Below are 13,022 nucleotides of genomic sequence, written 5' to 3'. Positions count from 1 at the left end.
GACACATGCACACGTATGTTTATTGCGGCACTATTCACAATAGCAAAGACTTGGAATCAACCCAAATATCCATCAGTGGCAGACTGGATTAAGAAAATGTGGCACATATACACCATGGAATACTATGCAGCCATAAAAAAGGATGAGTTTGTGTCCTTTCTAGGGACATGGATGCAGCTGGAAACCATCATTCTTTGCAAACTATCACAAGAACAGAAAACCAAACACCGCATGTTCTCACTCATAGGTGGGAACTGAACAATGAGATCACTTGGACTCGGGAAGGGGAACATCACACACTGGGGCCTATCATGGGGAGGGTGCAGGAGGGAGGGATTACATTGGGAGTTATACTTGATGGAAATGACGATTTGATGGGTGCTGACGAGTGAAGTTGATGGGTGCAGCACACCAACATGGCACATGTATACATATGTAACAAACCTGCACGTTATGCACATGTACCCTAGAACTTAAGGTATAATAATAATAATTAATAAATTTTAAATATATATATATATCAATTATCTACGTGAGTTAAAAATTCTGTTGTAAACTCTTTCTATAATTCTCTTAGTGTCAAAGTTTTAATATGTTTTTAAGTTTAGTTTATACCTCAACCTGGAGGATGTTTCTTGTGCAGTTTGAATGACAGTCTTCTTACTAATAAAGACAACTCTTTTTGTTGTTTAACTCAAAAGTTTTGATCATAAAGTGCTTTGCTAATTTGTAGCTTTCAGAAGGGCCTGGAATATCCCTGTGACTATCCCATAAGATTGTTGTAATTTTTGTATTTTTTACATTATTACTGATTATGGTTAACCACAGTTTGCAGAGATTTTAAAAAATTGTTATTATCCTATTTTTAATCATGCCAAATTATGTAGTGTTCTCATATTATGGTTATGAGAAGAGTGTAGCAACAGTCTTCTGAGGAAAGAGAGAAGGAATAAGACATGCTCATCTAAATTGTAGCTACATAAAAATAATAACTACTAGTATAAACTGTCTTTTACAAACATATGTTCAATGTCACAACATACCTGAAAAGTAGTTACTGAAAGCAAAACCTTCCCTAAATGGCTCAATTTTATAGCAAGAAGCAGACTGACGTTGCTATTTTTTCCCATTCCACATAAATTCTACTGGGAAATGCCTTAATGTATGTTTTAGAGGAGAAAAAGTTATCCTGACTCTGGATGCACATTAAAGTTAAGTAGCGCTATTTGTCTCCCAAACCCTGAAGGAGTATATGAGAGTATTAACATGGTTTGGCTCTGTGTCCCCATGTAAATCTCATTGAATTGTAATAATCCCCATGTGTGATGGGAGGTTCTGGTGGGAGATAATTGAATCATGGGGTCGGTTTTCCCCATATTGTTCCTGCGATAGTGGGTGAGTTCCATGAGATCTGATGGTTTCATAAGCGTCTAGCGTTTCCCGGCTGGCATTCATTTCTCTCTTGCCTGTCGCCATTTACGATGCCATGTACAACACATCTTTTGCCTTCCACCATGATTGTGAGGCCTCCCCAGCCACGTGGAACTGTGAGTCTATTAAACCTCTTTTTCTTTATAAATTACCCAGTCTGGGGTATGTTTTTATCAGCAGTGTGAAAACTGACTAACACAATTTTATAAATTTCTTTGACCTTGGCTTCAGGCAAGGTCACAGATGAGATCTCAACAAATTCTAAAGTATTTATTTTAGACATATCTGACTACAGTGCAATACAAAATTTTTAAAAAATAATAATTAATTAAAAAAGAATGCACCACTATTCAAATTACATGTACAAAAATACATACATTTCAGTGTTTCATACAGTGTAATATACTGAAATGATTATAAGTGATTCAATTTTTTCCCACTTCTTCTGCTCCAGAAATATATACTTCCAGAAGAAAAAATGACATTGATCAACATATGCAGACTAGCATAAAATGAAGACATTATGTCCACCAAGTGTTAACATTAGAGGGAATTCTATGATTAGATCCTTGTAAAAGCTATAAAAAAAAAAGTGACTTTTGGGAGGAAACCAAATGAGACATAGTCCCTGGAAGTACAGAATACAATTTAGAGTGCAGTGAATTCCTGCTTAAAGAAACTAAAATAAAACAAATGTAATGGAACTAGAGATCTTCCTAGACTAAAGCAGAGTCAATTAAAAAAAATCGTGAAGACATGGTCTTACATGAGTGTAAGTGTTCATAAATCAATACCTGTTGAAAATTTCCTAAAGAAAACCATATAAGAAAATAATCATATACAATAGAAAGATTTGCAGCCAAGATTTGCAGATAGAGAAAAATGTCAAAATGAGATGTTTGTGTTTTATTTTTATTTTTTATTTTTTTGAGATAGGGTGTTGCTGTATTGCCCAGAGTGGTATGTTTTCAGTGATATGATTATAGCTCATTGCAGCTTCAACCTTCCCAGCTCAAGCAATTGTCTCACCTCAGTCCCCTGAACAGGTCACAGATTCATGCCACCATATCCAGCTAATGTTTTCAATTTTTTGTAGAGACGCGCTCTCACTATGTTGTTCCTGGGCTCAAGCAATCCTTCCACTTTGGCCTCTCAAAGTTTTGAATTATAGGTGTGTGGCACTGAAAATGGACAGAATAAAAATTATAAATAAGCACGATTTGAATATGCAGAGGAAAAAGAGTCACTAACATAAGACAAAGATGGGATGGGATAAGAAGCATGAATTCTAAAAACCAAACAAACATAATACAATGCTACCTTACTCCTACAAGAATGGCCATAATCAAAAAAACAAAACAGTAGATGTTGGCATGGATGTGGTGATCAGGTAACACTTCCACACTGCTAGTAGGCATGTAAAGTAGTAAAAACACTATGGAAAACAGTGTGGAGATTCCCTAGAGAACTAAAAGTAGAACTACCATTTGATCCAGCAATCCCACTACTGAGTATCTATCCAGAGGAAAATAAGTCATTATATACAAAAGTTACTTGCACATTCATGTTTATAGCAGCATAATTCGCAATTGCAAAATCGTGGACCAATGCAAATATATATGATGGAATACTACTCAGCCATAATCAGGAATGAAGTAACAGCATTCACAGCAGCCTGGATGAGATTGGAAACTATTATTCTGAGTGAAGTAATTCAGGAATGGAAAATCACACATCATATATTCTCACTGATATGTGGGAATTAAGCTATCAGGATGCAAAGGTATAAGAATGACACAATGGACTTTGGGGACTTGTGAGTAAGGGTGGGAGGGGGTGAGGGGTGAGGAATAAAAGACTACAAATAGGGTGCAGTGTCTACTGCTCAGGTTATGGGTGCACCAAAATCTCACAGATCACCACTAGAGAACTTACTCATGTAACCAAATACCACTTGTACCCCAATAACCTATGGAAAAATAAATAAATAAATAAAATAGATATTTTTATTTTTGAAATTAGAAATTGGCTCCCTAAGTATATGAAATATTGCCCCCAAGAGAAATCATCTAATGCTCTAGACACTGCCAATAAACTGATGAAAACATATATATATTTTTTGTCAACAATTTGCATTAAAGCTGTCCTCATCACTTGGTTTTCTTCTAAAGCTCTCATGTTTCTAGTTGTTTGCTTGATCTTAACCACTGATTCCATGCTTTGTTGAAATGTTTGTGATCTGATTCAATGTGTTTGTTTCCATTTTTATTTCATGCTATCCCAACTCTTGCAACTTGCATGTCCTCATTATGATTGATCAATTCAACTACAAAGATCACCTTATCTGACCAAGGACTATTCGTTAATTTTTACTAGTTTATCTGACCTTGGCTAACCTTATATCCTTTGCCAGTCACTCTGAACCACAGTCATGATGACTCAGGATTGTAGATCTCTTTCAATTAACAAATTTATATTTTGTAAAATATCTATACCAGAGAAGAATCGATAGAAAAAAAACGCAACATGAAAAATTGAGGACAGTGTATGAACAAAATTCTGATTGGATTAAAAACCAAGAAAGTGATTAATCAGATTAATAACTATGGATTTACAGTAAAATCATTGATACATTTTTATATTTTGCACTGATAAAATTAATATTTATTTGCAGGCCAAGCACCAGATAACTGGTGACTCCAGGGCTGGTTTGTTGGGCATATGACTGGTGATAGGTGAATGGTATACAGGGGCCCACAAGAACAGATTGAAACCTACTAGTAACTCAATTCTTGTCATACTTTTGGACATTAGGAAACAGACCACCAGTGGGACTGAAAATTCTGTGGGCCAACTCTAAGCTCATCTTTGTTGGAAACTCTATATGGCCCAACTTACAAAAACATTATTTTTGAAAGAAAGCCATGCCTCTTACTCATCTGAATCTAAGATTCAATGGCCAATGGTACAAGAACTTTGGGGATACTAACAAATGAGCAATTTGAAATTTGTTTACCAGTTTTCGATGGATTGTTCACCAGGTGCAGATAAAGTTTTGTGATGTTGAATCAGGACCCTGTAAACATTCCTCATTTGCCAGCTGTCTGAGTGGTAAACTTCGTCAATAGAGAACACTGGAGTGACTGCGAGGGGATGGAGGCAGGAAGACACATCCCTCCCAAGGTCCTACTCTTCACTGTTATTCAGTAATTTTTATGATGATTATTGGGTTTTAATAATATGTATTTTAAAGAATATACTTAAAAATATACTTAAAGAATATAAGAAGGACATTTTCAATTAGCCTATTTGTTTTATCTTTTAGGAAATGTGGCATTCTGCTCAGAAATCAATATAGAAAACTCCTACCTACATATACAATTTGTCCTTGACATAGATAGACTCAGCTTTATATGTTATTTTCAAGACTAACTTCACAATTATTTGATTTTTGCCTTCAACCTCTGCGGTGCTTGCACATTCCTGTCTTGAAGTATCATATTCAAAATAGAAATAAAAGAGATTATCACAGAGATGAAGAATGTTACATAAATTCAGTCGTTCTATGTGATTACTTAAAGTTTATGTGTTTACCTATTGTTAATGGCTGAGAAATTTAAAAATTTGCTAAATCAATATCAAAGAGACAGATGCACAATATTATAATTTTTTGAATTTAATATACTTTGGGATTTTGATGACTCTCTATCAAGTATACATTTATATGTATATATTTTCCTAACTATACATGTATATATCACTTTACATAAAAATACTTTTCAAAATTAAACCAACCAAAGTGAAAGTATTCTTTGATCCCCTATGGATAGATATAAATTTATGTATCTGGCTATGTGGCCTAAGAATTGCAAAGAAGATCTATTTTGACAAAGTCATTAATACATTTCCAGATGATTTTTTTAAGAAAATATAAACTAGTGTTTAGCTTCCATAGTACATGTTGAGCTTCATTACTGACTTAGGCTAATATTTATATGTAAGGTTTACCCCTTTAAAAAAAAAAACACACATTAAAATAATTAAAGAGCATTAATGCATTACTTTTTTCCTTCCTTGTATTTCACTATTATTTCTTTTTAATGGAATGACTATATGTTCAGTTTAATAAAATATTCAGCATATATTTCTTTTCTAGACATTATCATACTTAGTTTCATTACCAATTATTGTTAAAACTATTATTTATAGATGAGCACTGTAAAATTATTTGCCATGTGTCATAAATTATTATTATACTTTTTTTTATTCAACTGTTCAGATATATCTCATCAGACATAAGAACAGCTCTTAAGTTGGTTTCTTTCTTCTCTGTGATTTGCTTTTCAATTCTTGTTCTGAATCTAAAGGGTATAATGACCAAAATTTAAAGGCAAGATTTTGAGAGCTTTGGTCATTTATCATGCTTTCTCCAGCATAGACTTTAAAAATTATTGTACAGAACATTTGGTTCTTTATTCAATCTACTATTTTTTTTTCTGTGTTATGAGAGGATAGTAAGTAAAATGACTATATATATTTCTGGTTTGTATATCCTCAGTATGCCAGGTATTAAAGTAATTGGAAATATCTGACTTGACAAGGTAAGGCTAAGAAGTGTGACATCTTAGTTCAGAAGCGAAATCTTGTAACCTTATAATCTAGAGGGACTGGACTAAACTTTCTGGGCTCCATCTATCATTCCTAACTAAAAGGAACTAGCTTCTCCTTTTGTTTTGTGTATTACTATACAATTACAAAGGGTCACCACTAAAGCAAAAATGGTAACTCAAGCACACTTAAGGTCATATGAGGAAAACATCTTTAGCGTTTCTAAACAAATAGTTTACCGGGTTACATAGTTTTAGACAGGAAGCCAATTATGATCATCTAGCATTTTTGAAACAAAGAATATTTTTATGAGGAAATATTGTGTTATTTCATATAGAATGTGAATTTAAACTTCTGTGTAACACAAAAGACTTGCCTAAACACCATGCTAAGAGACTTGGCCAAGTTTAGCTCAGCTTATATGTGCACTAGGTGATGGATTTGTCCTGAAAAGTGACCCCAGCCTCCATGTTGAGACTTTGCTGAAAATAGCACGAACCTGCCAGACTTCAAAACATACGCTGTTTAGCTGATGTTCCTGAACAATTAGCAATTATTTTCCACTTCCTTTTTATGTAATATTCTATTTTCATATAGTCCTACTAGTCCCTTGTTTTCCTCATTTTTGTTTCCTCATATTTCCTTTTTATTCATATCAGTTTTCTCTTTATAAACCTCAGTACCTTTCTTTCAGTTGGAGTTGAGCTCAGTTTAGACAGTAGTCTCTATCCTCTACTTCAGTAGTCAAAATAACATCTGCCTTGCAATCTTTAACAAGGACCTTGCTTTGATTTTCTTTGACAGAAACACATATATTCTGTTTGATTGTATTTTGTTTATACAGAAGATGTTGTTAAAATGCACAGTGAAAACGCCTAGTCTTTCTGATTTCAAATCAACAGATTGAAATTCCAGTGAATCTTGTTTTTCTTTTTTTAACTTTAAAAATAAACACTTGTAAGCATAAAAATTCAATTATTTGAGGTTTTCTAAAATTATAATTACACAATACTTAATGTTTAACCAAGAGTAAAATATTTAAATAAATCAGGAATTACAGGTTTTATGAAATGTAGAGGAGAATCTTGCCACAACTTAATGCATAGATGTGGAATTAAATGGAATGATCTATGGTGTCATGCCTACCAGTCTTAGATCTCAAAGAGTGCTAATATCTCTTTTCCTTCTTTATGGACTTAACAAACTTTTGATAACCAAAAAAGCAACATTTTATGACAGAGTAAGAATTTCCATGCAGGCCAGCACACGCAGAGAGTAGAACTAGAACCAGGTGAGGTTGTGGGCAGTTGGCACAGGTACTTGGTTGCCTTTTGGTGTGTGACAAACTCAATCCAGAAGACTTCTTAAGACTTCACAGGCTGAACATAATGAATGATCCATAACCATATAACATTCTCTCTACAGCTAAAATAAAATCAAAGAGACAACAACTTATAGAATAAACTAGAAAAGATAAATATGTGAAGATTTTTTGCAGAAGTTTAAAATGAGTGCCACATAACATGGATGAAAACTAAAATATTTTATTACAAAGTGATCATAGAGATTTTGGTTTATGGACTAGAATTTGTTGGATGCATAAGTTTTCAAGATGTGAAGAGAGAACTTAAGAGAGAACAAGTATTTCTAGCCTAGAGAGTGGAAGAAGTTAAAGCCAAAAGGAAATACACATATATACACCACACACATATATATACACACAGATATATATACATATATACACGTATGTATAATTTAAGAATACAAAGTTTAATTATCTGCTATAACAGTTATTAATGGATGTTATATACAAGGTTCACAATAGCAATGGATGTGGTACACAAGGTTCAAAATAGTATCAAAGCCTAGAGATAGGAAACAAATCTATGACAAGGTTCAGGTCCACTTCCAGGCAAAGCTGATAAGAAGTTAGTATTGAGCAGGAGTTAGTATTGACATTATATCAGTGGATTAATGTTTAAAAGCATGAAACTAGTTGTATTTAGTTTGAATCTTAGAATACCTGGTGGAATTATTCTCACGATAAAGAGGTTCTCAGTAAACATTTGCAATTATTACTCTCTTTTTGGTATTGTGGTTTTTAGAATCTAAGTGGTGCTCAATATCTTAATTTGAGGCATTGTACTTCCATTTGTTTTTGCTGTTGAAATAATTATAGACTAATAGACAAAGAATAAGAATGCGTGTCAGTATTTGGCTTACCATGTCAAAACCAAAAACTGCTATATAGAAGCCTCATATTTCTGGCTGGAGACATTTTGGCAACTTATTTCTTTCAAGTCAATTATTTTTTGATTTTATTTTATTTTTTCAAAAAAAAGCAACCACAGCTATAAAGCAAAGAATATAGTTACATGTATACTAGTATCTTCTTTTTATAATAATTTTTAAAAGTCAAATTTGAAAGCTCTGGTAGTTTAAAATTTATCAGTGATAGGAACAAAATGTTATCATGAAAAATTAGGAAGGCATTAAATATAACGGCAATTAGAGTTTCATTATGTCATTCTGATTTAATGAAAATGAATTATTTTTTTCCATCATCAATATTTATTGAGCATTTACAGTGTACTAGCACAATAGAACATACAGAAAACATTGTCCCTGCTCTTGAGGAGCTTACATTCTAAAAGAAAAAATGCACTTTTTTAAAAATGGCATTTTTGTTTGGTGTTTTCTGCAAAGTACTGAGGAAATATTTTGTTAAAGTGAGCTTTGGGTATAACTTAGCCCCATCATTATTTAGAGAAGAGAGGAAGAAGAAAGAGGAAGGATATTAAAGGCAGACAATGACAGACCATTCAGGATAGGTAGGGTTTTAAAGGGAGATAAACACAATCTCATCAACTAAGGACAGATTTGTTACAGTAAATAGGATGAGGAAAATAGTCTGTGGGATGCAAGCAAAGGAAGTAGGGTGCTTTAGACATTGAGTGGAGCCAGAAAGATCATGTGGCCTTTTCCCAAGTACATGGCCACCAAGTAGGAATGGTTGGTGACAAGACAGAAGGCTAAAAAAGGAAGGTAATCTTGTGCACCTGACAAATAGAATAAAGGATCAAAATCGAAGGCAGGCTGTAAGAGTATCAAGAAATTCTTAAAAACCAAAAAGTGATTTGGAAGCACAAAACTTATAGTTAATGCTACCCAGTGTCATGATGAGCCAAGAACATTGTGGCTTCCTAAGTTAGAAAATGCCATATACCAAAATTTTAAATGGAACATATTACATTGTTTTCCAATCGATCTCCCCTCCCCACCCCAGAAAAGAAAAGGAACTCATTTTTTTTCAGGGTGGAGAGGAAGAGAGGGGATCATGGGACATGGAAACAGTAGTTATATTAGTAGTTTTGTTGTTACGATAAATTTCTTGTTTAAACTTGGTAAAAGCCCATTAGCTGCCAAGAGGGAATAAGGAATAAATTTCAAAAAATGTACAATTTCCTTTAGAGAAGTTTCAGAACCAAAAGACTAATTTACATGAAAAGCTGTAGAGAAAGTAGTTGAAAAGTCCATTCATAAAACTTATATTCCACTTACATGAATTTAACACACGTGTTCTTAACAATTATGCTTGGATTGTTCATGAAAATTTCATAAGACATTAAACAAAGCTAGCCATCATCTCAAGTTATTTCCCTGTTAACTATTTTTACAGCACATGCATGTTAGGCAAGTATCAAAAAAAAAAAAAAAAAAAAAAAAAAAAAAGTCAGAAAAGCAAAAAACCTTAAAAGAAAGTTAAATACATGTTTTTTTGTTTTGTTTTGTTTTGTTTTGTTTTTAACTGCTGTGCTTGATATACATGAAGTAATCAGTACCAAGCAATTCATTTTTACTACATCTTTACTTTTACATTTGTTCTTAGGTTGCCTAAAACATTTAAATACAAGTAAAATGAGTGTAGTAAAAATAATGAAAGCTAACAGCAGGTAACTTTACAAATAATGGAATGTGAACCATTTCTGACCTCATCCAGAGTAAAATGGGTCACAACTTTGTCCAAAGGAACACTTCTGCAGCTATAGTCAAAGATGTGCACATTGAGATTGAGTGTTCCACAGATACACATAGTTTAACCTGTGGTGTCCATGGGGTATGTTTCTACCACAGCATTCTAAGTGCTCCAGACCTTAAAGTACCCACAATTACTACACCTGTGACTGGAACCAATGATCCCTTTTATTCCCCACCAGGACAAACCAATATGTAGGCCGTTTTCTTTGCTTAGACACAGAAGCGGTTTTACACTGGCCCTTGTGAAGCCACAATGTACCAAAAGTACTATGCCAAACATTTATAGCTTGTATAAAAATTCCACATCCCCTTATCGGCCACCTCAAGATGAAAACAGATAACTCCCTAAATGTTAACTGGCTCTACTCCCCTAATATTAAACGTAAAAACCACATGGGAAATACAGAAATTCAAATAGAAGTAACATAAACCTGTCATAAATCGTAAACAAAAAACTATTTGTGGGACAGCATGGATGACAAATGGTCTACTGTGTAAATTTTAGAATGAGGCAGACAAAAGTTGGAAGTCCAGTTAATTTTCCCCTCCTTCTCCTGCTTCAGCTTTGCCTCCTTGGGTATCCGATGTCCACAATGTCAAGTTGTCTCTTAGTAATTGCATTATTACCGTGCTGTCTTTGTATGACCCTTCACTTAATGTATCAAGTTCAACAATGGCTTCATCAAAAGCTGTCTTTGCAAGAGAGCAGGCTTTCTCTGGGGAGTTCAGAATCTCATAATAGAACACAGAGAAATCAAGAGCCAGACCCAGTATGATAGGATGTGTTGGTTGCATTTTCTTTTTGCTGATTTCAAAAGCTTCTTGGTATGCTTGTTGTGACTGATCCACAATCCCTTTCTTGTCATCACCAGCGGCAAACTCAGCCAAGTAATGATAGTAATCTCCTTTCATTTTCAAATAGAAGACTTTGCTCTCTGCTTGAGAAGCATTGCAGATCAAGAACTTTTCCAAAAGAGACAGTACATCATTGCAGATATCTCTTAGCTCCGTCTCAATTTTCTCTCTGTATTCTCAAGCCATCTGCTGTTTTTTCTCAGCACCTTCCGTCTTTTGTTCAATACTTGAGATGACCCTCCAAGATGCTCTACGGGCTCCTACAACATTGTTATAAACAACTGAGAGAAGATTCCTCTCCTCATTGGATAATTCAGCTCCTTGCTCAGTTACAGACTTCATGCAGGCTGCCATGTCATCATATCGCTCAGCCTGCTTGACCAGTTTGGCTTCCTGAACCAGCTCATTTTTATCCATGACTGGATATTCTTTTTGTCTCCTAGAAGCAAAGTTTGAGGGATGTCGTAGTCCCCAGGGTTCCAGCTGGTGGTGGTAGTGGACTACAGGCTGGGTAATGAGCGAGGACGGTAGTCGAAAATGAATTATTTTTAAAGAGTTTTAAAAATAAGGGAAAATGTGCAACTAATGTGAGATGCTGGACATGTTTATTTGCTTCACTGTGGTAAAATGTTTACTCTGTATTTATATCCCATAACATCACTTTGTATACCTTCAACATACAAAATAAAATTTATTTAAAATATAACATTTGATGAGCTCTCCTACTGAAAGACCCACATAAATTAGTCAGTACTATCATGACATTCATGTTATGTTCAGGTTTGTTCTCAATCTTCCTCATAATCCTTCTGTTACCATCAGCAGCAATTTCTCTTATTTCACTTTTCAACTATTTCAAAACGTATGCAGTATCCTAAAACCTCTGTCAAATGTTTCCATTAAAACCACACACACACACAAAAAAACAGATTGTGATACTCACAATGGTTTCTTAACGATTGTCTTCAAGCATTAAAAAATACATATACGTACTCAGCATTGCGTTCATGTTCAGAGTCACTGCTGCTCCCCAGGTCTTCATGTAAGAACTCATCAATACATGCTATGTAGTTAAGAAAAAAAAAACCCTGTACGTTCATGAAGGATCATTAAAGACTGCTTTTAATGCATTGAGCAAATCTGTAGTTGACATCAATTTTGTGTCCAGTTTAACAGCTTCCCCCCAGCCTTCATGTGAACAATGTTATCAGGTTGATCTGCAAACAAAGGAAGCCTCCTTCACATAAGGATCCCATGGTAGATCCTCTCATAGGTGCTGTTGGCTCCACCATGAGTTATGAAAACTTTGGTTTTTGGATGACCTAGGATTCGATGAATTTCTGAATAATTATTCGTTGTAAGTCTTAGAAATAAAATGAGCAATGCACAATATGAAGCAATGAAAAGGGCAGTGTTCTCTAGATAACAAATTACTATTACAGTACAACTGCATTAAAATTGCTTTAGATCTCAGAGAAAGAAGCACCTCTGGGGTGAAAAGTGAAGGCTCCACAAGTGGTATGTGACTTGAGGCTTGAAGAATGAATACAAGATTGTCAAGTGGACAAATAGAAAGGGCACATCATGAATAAAGAAAACCTGCATATCCCCCACTCCAGCCCCCAAAACCAGAATGCATGATAGAACATGTTCTTTTAGAGAAATAGTAAAGTCACTGAGTGTGATAGGGTGTGGTGTCCAGAGCAGCAAGGAGTGGGGTGGTGGTGATTCTTGAATAGAGGAAGGACAGGCCACACTCCATCACAAAATGCATTAACACTTCATAATAAAGACTGGGGATTTATTCCCATAGAAAATACAGTCACTGATAATAAAAGAAGGGCTGCTATTTTTCAGTTGTATTTGAAATATCTATATATTAGGAGAAAGTGTAGGTATAACATTCAAATTAGGAGACAGGCAAACCAGAAAATTATTGGAAAGTTATCTGTGCAACGTTAACTACACTAGAAACAAAGATAGTTTGTTTCTGGCCATAAATGATATGACTGTGTATGATAAAATGCAAGTTGTTGTAGTTTATTGTATTTTTCCCCAGGACTGGGATAGTAATGTAATGAAGTTAGATT

General features: G+C 34.5%; 1 pseudogene across 1 annotated transcript; it reads right to left on the bottom strand.

Annotated features, from left to right (window-relative positions):
- Nucleotides 1-10,406: 10,406 nt before the first annotated feature.
- On the bottom strand, nucleotides 10,407-11,363 carry LOC111529613 (annotated as a pseudogene). The gene has a single exon (XR_002727481.3). The product of XR_002727481.3 is annotated as a 14-3-3 protein zeta/delta pseudogene (transcript).
- Between the last annotated feature and the right edge of the window lie 1,659 nt (nucleotides 11,364-13,022).

The sequence above is a fragment of the Piliocolobus tephrosceles genome, chromosome 3, assembly GCF_002776525.5.
Source record: "Piliocolobus tephrosceles isolate RC106 chromosome 3, ASM277652v3, whole genome shotgun sequence".
Lineage (NCBI taxonomy): Eukaryota > Metazoa > Chordata > Mammalia > Primates > Cercopithecidae > Piliocolobus > Piliocolobus tephrosceles.
This window is presented reverse-complemented; position numbering and strand designations above follow the sequence as displayed.